At 40.7% G+C, this 10315-nt stretch overlaps 1 pseudogene; it reads left to right on the top strand.

Annotated features, from left to right (window-relative positions):
* Positions 1–352: 352 nt before the first annotated feature.
* Positions 353–6522, top strand: LOC121032685 (heterogeneous nuclear ribonucleoprotein D-like; annotated as a pseudogene).
* Positions 6523–10315: the final 3793 nt, after the last annotated feature.

Consider the following 10315-nt stretch of genomic DNA (forward strand, 5'->3'; position numbering starts at 1 on the left):
AGTCTGCCACCATCAGGGGATTAGAGAAACTGAGTACCATGAACAGATACCTTTGTCGAAAAGATAGTGATGGGGGGGCGGGGGTGGTCACATTTCAAAGGTCATGATGTACAAGACTGGGAAAAAAAACCTGACATTGAATGGACATTCCGTCTCCCCTATAAACCACAACCAGCAGGGCTGGTAGAAAGGAAAAATGAAGTATTAAAGCAGCAGGTTAAATTACTAACAGGTAAAACCACCTTGGTCAAGTGGACTAAAGTACTGCCCAGCCTTTGATACATTTGAATGATCAGTTGGTAGATCCTGTTGCCCCTTATGCCAGACTGGGAGCCCGGCAGAGACACCCAACATGTTAAAGGTACAAAAGTCACAGAAGATAGAAGTTGGCCAGACTCTGACCGCAGATCAATGTGCTGTGCTGCTGAGAACACCAGGCATAATCGCGCCTGGGAAAGATGTCATGTACTGGAATTTGCGGTGGGATGTTCCCATCGGGATGGGTGAGTTACTTCGTACTCCTGGGTGAGGGGGAGCTACTCAGTTTCCCCTGGGGTCCCATTGTCCTGCTGCAGGCTGGACGTGTGGAAGTACATGGTACCTGGGGTGGAATGCACACCATTGCATGATGGGAGAATGCAGGTGTCCTGATCTGGCATATCCCGCCCCCACCATAGCTCCTCATGCCTGGTGATGCTGCCTCCCCAGCCAACATGTATAGATGCACAACCAGGGGAAGTTTCTAAAGCTGCAGCCACATTAACATCTAAGGATCAGGCCACAGCTATAATTATTTTTTTTTAATGTTTATTTTTGAGAAAGAGAGGCAGAGACAGAGGGAGACAGAGAATCCCAAGCAGTCTCCGCACTGTCAGTGCAGAGCCCGGTGTGGGGATCGAACTCATGAACTGTGAGATCATGACCTGAGCCAAAATCAGAAGTTGGATACTTAATCAACTGAACCATCCAGGCACCCCGGCCACAGCTATAACTCTTATAGAAGGACAGTGACCAAGTGGGCTTGACCAACAGTTGGGTATATTGGCAGCTGCCCCTCTCTAGCTTATCAGGTTGCCATGGGGGGTATCACCAGGGAGGGGACTGGAAAGCCTAGAACAGTACATTGAGGAAAACAAGCTAGGACTAGTACTCTTCATTCATCTGATATCACCAGTACTGATCCAGAAAACTGGCTTGTGGCTCACACTGTTGATAACACCCGACAAGGGTATTCTTTTTCTGTCAAACTACATGGGCAGCGCATCAAACTGATGACCAGGAAGGTGCTTGAAATACCACCATCAGAGCACTCAGATTGAAATAAGTTCATGTAGCTCACACCAGGTAAAGGACATTTGAGCGTCAGGGTACCCCTATGCTGGAAAGAGAAATACACTCTAAACAGAACCAACCCAGTTGTGCCAGGAATACAGGATGGATATGAATGGAACCATCCAGTCATTCTGTCACATTAAAGGAGAGCCAGTGGTTTCGCACTGACCCATTACTCCCCTTCAGGTATTCCCTGGGTAGCCCTGAATGGGACCCAGTGGTTGTGTGGCCCAGTCCGTGGCCATGGCTTCCACTTGGGTGTTTGGGGCACTTGCACCCTTGATCTCCCTGGGCACAGAGGAGAATCCTCCCACGGTAACAAAAATTTATAACCTCACTCTCCTCAAGAAAGAGGGCACATTCGTTTCTACTGGTATGATCATTTGGCTACAGTTTTTGTCCCCTCCATCAGCCTGAGGGCATGTGATAGCACATGTAGAAGCCCTTACTACATTCACTAACAAGCCCTAAATGATAGCTGCCAATGGCTGTCTTTAGTGAACACTGAAAGGTCTCTAATTGGAAAAGCTGTGCTCCAAAATAGAACCGCCTTAGACATTATTATTGCCTCGCAAGGAGGTACCTGTGTCATTATAGAAACAGACTGTTGTGTGTTCATACCTGATGAGTCTGCTAATGTATCCTCTTTACTAAATCGCAGGAGGATGCAAATGAACTCTAAATAATCCTCAGCCTGGAGGACTCAGTAAATCAGTGGGCTCTTGGTGGGAAAAAAGTTACTTATTTTGGGAATCATTATCTTAATCTGTGCCTTTTTTTTTTTTTTTTTTTTTACGAACCTGAATTATTTCCATGGTACCTGCTTTCAAATGTAGCCAGATAGCTGCCAAATGAGCCACCTCCATGCTAGTGAAGCCCCTTACTGACCATGCCAGGCCCGTTGCACAAGAGGGAGGCATGAAAAATTTTTAAATCCAGTCGGTCTTGAGGATTGGAGTGTCTGGGGAGGTCATCGAGAAGACATGGTCACAGGTTGACCAGCAAGTTGGCCCCGGGTCATGGGAGGCTCCTCCACCCTCTCCATCTTTGAAACATGCACCCTGCCTCCTGTTCCCAGAGCCAGCCACCTCCCAAGATGCCGCCTTGAGTGAGCAAGTGTTGTTGAGGCCATCTGAGCTGTATACATGATGGAACCCTGTTAAGGTCTCTCTATAAATGTTTGAGATTATGGTGAGTAGGTGCAGAGATCTAGTGGTCTTGTGGCCACCCAGACAAGCCTCATAAGTAAGTTCCCTTGTGCATTAAACCTTCTGCCCACGGATCTGGATGGCTGCCTCTTTCCTTGGTTTCCCCCTGCGCTCCATGTACAAGGCCAATTTTAAATTTCACCCAAGCAAGTACGGAATTTGTGAACCAACATCTGTTGCCAGTAGACCTGCTTGCATGAAATGTTAAAAGAAGTTCTTTAGTGAGAAGGAAAATAAAATAGGTTGGGAACTCGGAGCTGTATAATGAAAGGAAAAGCATCAAAGAGGAAATAGGTGAAGGTGAAATGAAAGCTTTTGTTTTTCTTACTCTTTTTGAATAGTCACCACACTATACGCTACATTCTCAGAACTTGTATCTCCCACAACTGGAAGTTTGTGCGCTTTGATCACCTTCTTGTTTCCCTCTATTTTTCTTATTCTTAACTGATCTAACATAATGGATTGTTCAAAATGATAATAGCAAAGTATTTGATTATGTATGCTTATATATATGTGTTATGTGTATACAGATGTAGATGTAGATTTCCTTAGTAGAAGTGGAAGTGAAATGAATGACAACAATACAGGGACAGGAGGGAGCAATCAGGATTATTTTGTTATTATAAGAAATATGTCTATTATTTATTTTAGCAAATGCTAATCTCCTTATCCCAGAGAAAGAGGTGGGGGAATTTCAAAATTGGCTCAAGATTTTTTTTATAAGAGGTGTCAAAACAAAAATTAAGTGAAAGGAAAAAATTGTGTATTTTTTAAAGTCGACAAATCAGGTAAAAGAGAAAAGATATTTTAATTTTCTTGTCGGAATGAAAGCTTAGCAATCAACAGGTTCCTAGTTTCAAAAGAATCCACCTATGTCAAAAGTAAGAGACGGACAGACCTACAGATGTAGGAAGCTGAAGGTTAATACTGATATAACCAGGAACCAGAATAGGAACACAGAGAAGTGGTCACAAGCTTCTCAATTAGTATTATTGGTGGCTGTTGCCATGTTATAAGTGTGTTCTATGGCCTTGTTGCAAACCGCGAGACATTTTTGCAAATAAATATTAATAAGTACATATGTATACAAGTTCTATGAGATGCATTCTAAGAAAATAATCCATATTGGAAGCAACAGAAGTCTTTAAACTTATAAATTCAATATATGTTCTTAGCCTTTCTAAAATATCCAAATATCACATCATTTGAAAATTAATCCAATAATGTTTTCCAGAGTTTGTAAGCATTGGACTATTCACTAAAAGCTAAAGTCCTTTGTAAATACTTTAACAGCGGAATCTCACATAGAAGATGTGAATGTTGTATAATACTCTGATCCGAACACAGAAATTGATATAAAATCTAAGCAGAAGTAATATTGATTTTAATGGTAAAACCAAATGAGAACAAGCACACAAACATTCTCATTCTTAAAAAGTGGGATGAGCTTATATGGTGCCAAAAGTACCCTAACACCAATTAGAAGATTCTTTTGGGCTCACCTTAACAGTTCAACCAACAAAATCCTAAAATGAAAGAAAATTTTCTTCATCTGTAATATTTGTCATGGAACAAAAATCAACTATCAGAGAAGGGCACCTATATGTATGTGTACACACACACACACACACACATATTATTTTAAAACTTCGAATTAAGCATGGTAACTTTTAAATATTAAATGTGTTGTATTTGGGGGGTGCCTGGGTGGCTCAGTTGGTTAAGCATCAGACTTCGGCTCAGGTCATGATCTCACAGCTTGTGAGTTCCTGTCCCGCATGGGGCTCTGTGCTGACCGCTCAGAGCCTGGAGCCTGCTTCGGATTCTGCATCTCCCTCTCTGCCCCTACCCCACTCATGCTTTGTCTCTCTCTTAAATTTAAAAAAACTCAAAAAAAGTTTTTTAATAAACATATTGTATTTTTTAATTACTAGGTTATTTTATTTAGCAGTTATTTTGTGTATATATATCAAGTAAAAATTATTTTCCATTTTATTTTTGATGATTAGTTTTATGTGTTGGCTACGGTACCCAATTATTTAACCAAAGCTAATCTAGGTGTTGCTATAAAGATATTTTATAGACGTTGTTAAAACCTACAATAATTTGACTTCAAGTAAAGAGGTTTGCCTTCAATGATACAGGTAGACTTCATCCAATCAGTAGAATGCTTTAAGGGCAAAACCTGAAATTTACCAAAGAAGAAGAAGAAATTCTGCCTCAAGACTAAAACCTCAAGCCCTGCAGCCTGCAGACCTGCCCTACAGATTTCAGACTTGCCAGCCCCAACAATCACAAGTCGATTCCTTAAAATTAATCTCTGAACACACACACACACACACACACACACACACACACGCACACACACACACACATTGATTTTTGTTTCTCTGGAGAACCCCCACTGATATAGTACTGAAATATAACATCTTAATACAGTATTTGTACATAATACTAACACCTACCTATTATGCTTATATTTTTACCAAAAAAAGTTTAAAACTGTCAGTTAATCCTGTACTAGAAAAAAAAATGACTTCTTGCCTATCATTGTGATTATTTGTTATCATTTCCGAAGAGTAACGTGTGTCAGGAGTTTAGAAACATGAATAGGCGTTTAACCACAGAGAATAGAGTAGAATGGAATCTGAACTAGACAAATCCTGTTAAGAATATATTTGGGGAGGTGGGGGGCTCTTCCGCCACCATTTGAAATCCAGCTCCATACAATGCTCTGCCACGGCTGTTGCCGTGACCCAGACTGCGCGCCAGCAACCCCCCACCCTGCCCCCCGCAGCCCACAGCTCCACCACCATGGAGGACATGAACGAGTACAGCAGCATAGAGGGATTCGCAGAGGGATCCGAGATCAACCGCGAGCAAGAATCCGCAGGATGAAGGCAAAATGTTTATTGGAGGCTTGAGCTGGGATACAAGCAAGAAAGACCTGACAATATTTGTCTCGATTTGGGGAAATTGTAGACTGTACAATAAAAACAGATCCAGTGACTGGAAGCTCGAGAGGATTTGGATTTGTGCTTTTCAGAGACGCTGCTAGTGTTGATACGGTTTGGGAACTGAAAGAACACAAACTGGATGGCAAATTGATAGACCCCCCAAAAGGGCCAGAGCTTTAAAAGGGAAAGAACCTCCCAAAAAGGTGTTTGTGGGTGGATTGAGCCAAGGTACTTCTGAAGAACAAACTGAAGAATATTTTGGAGCCTTTGTAGATATTGAAAATATTGCACTTCCCGTGGAGACAAAACCAAATGAAAGAGGACTTTGCTTTATCACATATACCGATGAAGAGCCAGGAAAGAAATTGTTAGAAAGCAGATATCATCAAATTGGTTCTGGGAAGTGTGAAATCCAAGTTGCACAACCCAACGAGGTCTATAGGCAGCAACAGCAACAACAGAAAGGAGGAAGAGGTGCCGTGGCTGGTGGACAAGGTGGTACTAGGGGTCATGGGCAAGGTCAGGGCCAAAACTGGAACCAGGGATTTAATAACTGTTATGATCAAGGATATGGAAATTACGATAGTGCCTTTGGTGGTCATCAAAACTACAGTGGCTGTGGCTGTGATTATACTGGGTATAACTAGGGAGACTATGGATATGGACACAGATATGCAGACTACAGTGGCCAACAGAGCACTTAAGGCAAGGCTTCTCGAGGGGGTGGCAAGCCATACTAAAGGAGGACTTTGGGGAAAACAGGAGGAGATTGCTGAACCCATCTTGCAGGACAGACGGCATTGAAGATCAGCCTTCTGTTGATCTAAGGTGATTATTTGTAAAAGACTTCCTAGCATACAAGACACAACTGTGTCCAACTGTATATAGCCGCCAGTTAGTTTTCTTTGTTTTTACTCTGTCTTTTGCTCTCTGTATTATGACTCAGTGTGGAGTTGTGTTTATACAAATTTTATTTGTGTGATTTCATGTTAAACCTCAAATAAATGCTTCCTTATGTGATTGTTTTTCTGCATCAGGTACTAAAAAGCTCTGTAAAAGTGTAACTGAAAATAAACAATAATTAAGGCACAGTTTATTTTGTAGGGAGGGAATATTGGTCCATAGGGAGAAACGGTGGTCCTTTTTTGAATAGCCAGCTACAGTGTCCCCCTGTTCCCCATTTTTCTTAGATGTATTCTATATTCTGAGGCTTCATTTCCCTGCTAACTGAGGTTTCCACCACACCTTTAATGTTTCTCTGTGCATTTGGAGACCTTGTCATAGTGTTGTCATTAGTGGAAGCTTTCTAGCCAACCATGAATCTTCTGGATTATATTGTGAAGAAGTGTGCCTTTTTAGCACAAAGCATGTTGGTAGTTCCTTTTCATAAATAGAAGCAATTGTGCTTTGTTCCTGTCTCTGGAAAGCCATTGGTTATGATACACTCAATCAGAATCTGGTCTGTTAGAAAGAGCTTTGGCTAATCGTAATACCATGACATTACTTGTTTTCTTGATTAAAACATCCAGATATACCCAGGGAAAAGGCAGTGTTAAACAGTGTGTTGGAGCTACAGTTTAAGAGTATCAGAAATTGTTACAAGGATTTTGGCAGAGGTATGAGGTGGTTAAAATTTGAGCAAAAGTGAGATGCAGATATTTGAAGTAGGGACTTGAGGAAGTCGGTTGTAGTCTACTGGTATTGTCGCAGCAAGCACCAAACTGAACAAAATGTTTTCTTGTGGGGCGTTTTTTAGGAAGCTATATTGGGTGTTAACTGTTAATGTGGTGTGAGCTCTTAGAAAAAGTCATGCTAGTAGGTTTCATCGTTTTTAATGCATTAGTGCTTGAGCTGCGTAAACATCCCTTATTCAGACATAGGAAGGAGTAGTGAGGAAAAGTATACTTTAAATTTTATGTATGTCAATGCAAATCTAAGGTGACCCGAGTTATTACAACAGATTTTCCTGGTGAATCAAAAAGCAGTTTTAACTGTAGATTTTGAAGAATTTCCTGGGTAAATTTAAGCTTTAAATTTTATATTCAGTGTCCTTGGATTTAAGGTTTTTTTGTTTTGTTTCTGTGGTTCTATATTAGCCTTTAGGATTGGCATACGGGTTCTTGTGCAGAGTAGTTGACCTCACCTTCCAGGAAATGTAAATTTTTTATGCTGCTGAACCTGCCTTTTGTTGTATTTGGTGCCTGCAACTTTCTTTGTTTAATGATGTTTGTACTTGCTAGCTATCAAGTTACAATGCACTTGGCCTTGTTTTGCTCTTGTTTTGCTGTTTGACCTTAAACCTAGGCCAAGTACCAATGTTGGTTATTGCAAGGGACTGCTTATTCTTTCAACAGGCAACCTTAGGGAACAAGGGAGATTTTCATTTTAAGTTATGTTGTCAAAGTATGTCCGGCAGTGTCTAGGGCAGTGAATCCTGTTAAGTTCAAATTTATGGTTAGGTGACAAGTTGACGTTGAGATTGATTGTCCTTTCCCTGATCAAAAATGAATAAAGGTTTTTTAAACAAACAAACAAACAAAATGTTTGGGGGCATTATTCTCATGGGTTTTTTTGGAGAAAACTCAGGGACTACTGGGTGGGGAGGGGCAGCCATCAGAAGGGAGCATTGTTCCCTTGCTGTCAAATTCTAGTCTTCACCTATACTGGCTGACTTCACACTTGATTTATACATCAGGTCTCTATATACAGCTTTATTCAAACATAGGATCCCACTGCTGCAGATTGAAAATCATTGCCTTGCCAAATAAATCGCAATCAGCTTAGATCGGAGGCATATGGGTAATAGAAGTGAGGAAATGGAGGGGTGCCTGGGTGACTTAGTAGGTTCGGCAACTGACTTAAGCTTAGGTCATGATCTCACAAGTTGTGAGTTCAAGCCCCACACCGGACTCTATGCTGACAGCTCAGAGCCTGGAGCCTGCTTTGGATTCTGTGTCTCCCTCTCTCTCTGCCCCTCCCCCATTCTCTCCCTCCCTCCCTCCCTCTCTCTCTCTCTCTCTCTCAAAAATAAGTAATAAAACATTATTATTTTTTTTAAAGAAGGAGGAAATGGATACCGCATAAACAACCCAACCTCTTCTTCCTTTTTATAAAGACAATGTCACAGATTTTTGAAGTCCGAGTTTGGGAGCTATTTTCCTCTTTCCTAAAAAACAGCCATTATTTTAGATAGAAAAGTTTTCCCAAGTCAGAAACTTTCTTCAGAGTTTTTTTTTTTTGATTTTTTTAAATAAACAAGTTCTCGAGAATTATCAAAATTAATTTTACAAAAGGAAAATATCATTTTAATGTGAGAAATCAATATGAATAAATATTAAATTATCCTTAATTTCTGTTTTCTTCCCTCCGTTGTCCTAATTGTTTAAGAATCTCCTAGAGCTCGTGTTCGTCATCGCCTTTGCCACATTCTGCTTCTGTGGTTATGATTCCATCAGGTTTTCCACTCTAATAAAATCTCTGTTTGTGGATTTATAATTTCATTTCAAGTCTTCCCTACAGAATGACAGCCTTTGCCCAGGAGACAGCTTCTTTATTTTAAATTCAAGAGGAATATGCCAAGTAGGTTTCTCACTAATACACATATAGCTCAGTGTTCCTTTAGTAAGATGTTATGTTTATTTTTTCATAATTCAGCAACTGATTTAGTATTGGGCCTCTTTAGAAAATCTGAACTCAAGAACAAGGCAGGTCCTCACTCAGCCATCATCAAAATAACACACCGAGGTTTAGCGTCTTGATATGCTCAAGCCTTACGTTTCTAAATCATTTAATGTGACCTTACCTTCTTGGAGAATGGAGAGATTTCCTGAGGCTAAGCCAGTTAAAGTTGCTTGGCATTTGTGCTATTTTGGGAGGTAATAAGCTATTCCCTCCGTGTTCAGTGTCACAGACCCCAGTGTTTACACCATATTATAAAACCTGATGACAGACAGCATAGCACCAGCTGGCAATGTGACCTTTCTCTCCCTTAGCGATTCTGTACAAAGCAGGCCCTTTCCTCTTTGTCTTTCTGCATTCTCCCTCCGTATAGTCTTGGCCTCAGCTTTTGTAGAATCAGTGAATTAAATGAGATTATACAGATGAGACAGCGTGAGTGTGATTGAAAGTATTTGTATGACTCGATGGCCACCTGAAGTCTTAGCTTCCTCTCCTGATGCCTGATGCCTTCATTTTCTTTATTTGGTTGATAGGCAACAGGGTAAAGTGAGAAGTGTGTGCCTTGTGACAATAGATCTGGATTTGAGTTCATGTCAAAACAGGAACTAGTGATGAATGATGGCAGAGCGATTTGGCCTGTCTGAGCTTCAGGTCCCTCATCTGTAAACTGGGGGGTTAAAATACCCACTTCTGAATGTATCTTTATGAGTGTTATAAAGTGTTGGCATCCAGTAGGCCTCAATGCATTATAGTTATAATAATGATAAGGATTAACTTTTCTGCGAAAATGGTGTTGATGAAGAGTTTAATTTTGATCATTTCAATACTCACCAAGAGAGAATGGGCCAAACTGGTTCATTCTTCACCGACTACTGCCGTTGGATGGAGGAAACAATCACCAGAGATAACCTGGAATGTGGCCAAATGGAGATTTGCTTCTTGCGAGTTGACTGGCAGGCACTCAGAACTCTGTTATTTACACTCCTTTCTGACACTGGTGTATAACTCCTGTGTTCATCAGAGTCCAGACAGTGGCAAAAGAAATGAGAGGAAAATTTTTTTTTATCAATCCCAGTTTAAAAAAAAAAAAAAACACTCTAGTAAAAACAGAAATTTCTGGAAGAAAAAAAAAAAGTTCAG

Source organism: Herpailurus yagouaroundi, unplaced genomic scaffold (assembly GCF_014898765.1).
Source record: "Herpailurus yagouaroundi ecotype Mexico unplaced genomic scaffold, PumYag 142, whole genome shotgun sequence".
Lineage (NCBI taxonomy): Eukaryota > Metazoa > Chordata > Mammalia > Carnivora > Felidae > Herpailurus > Herpailurus yagouaroundi.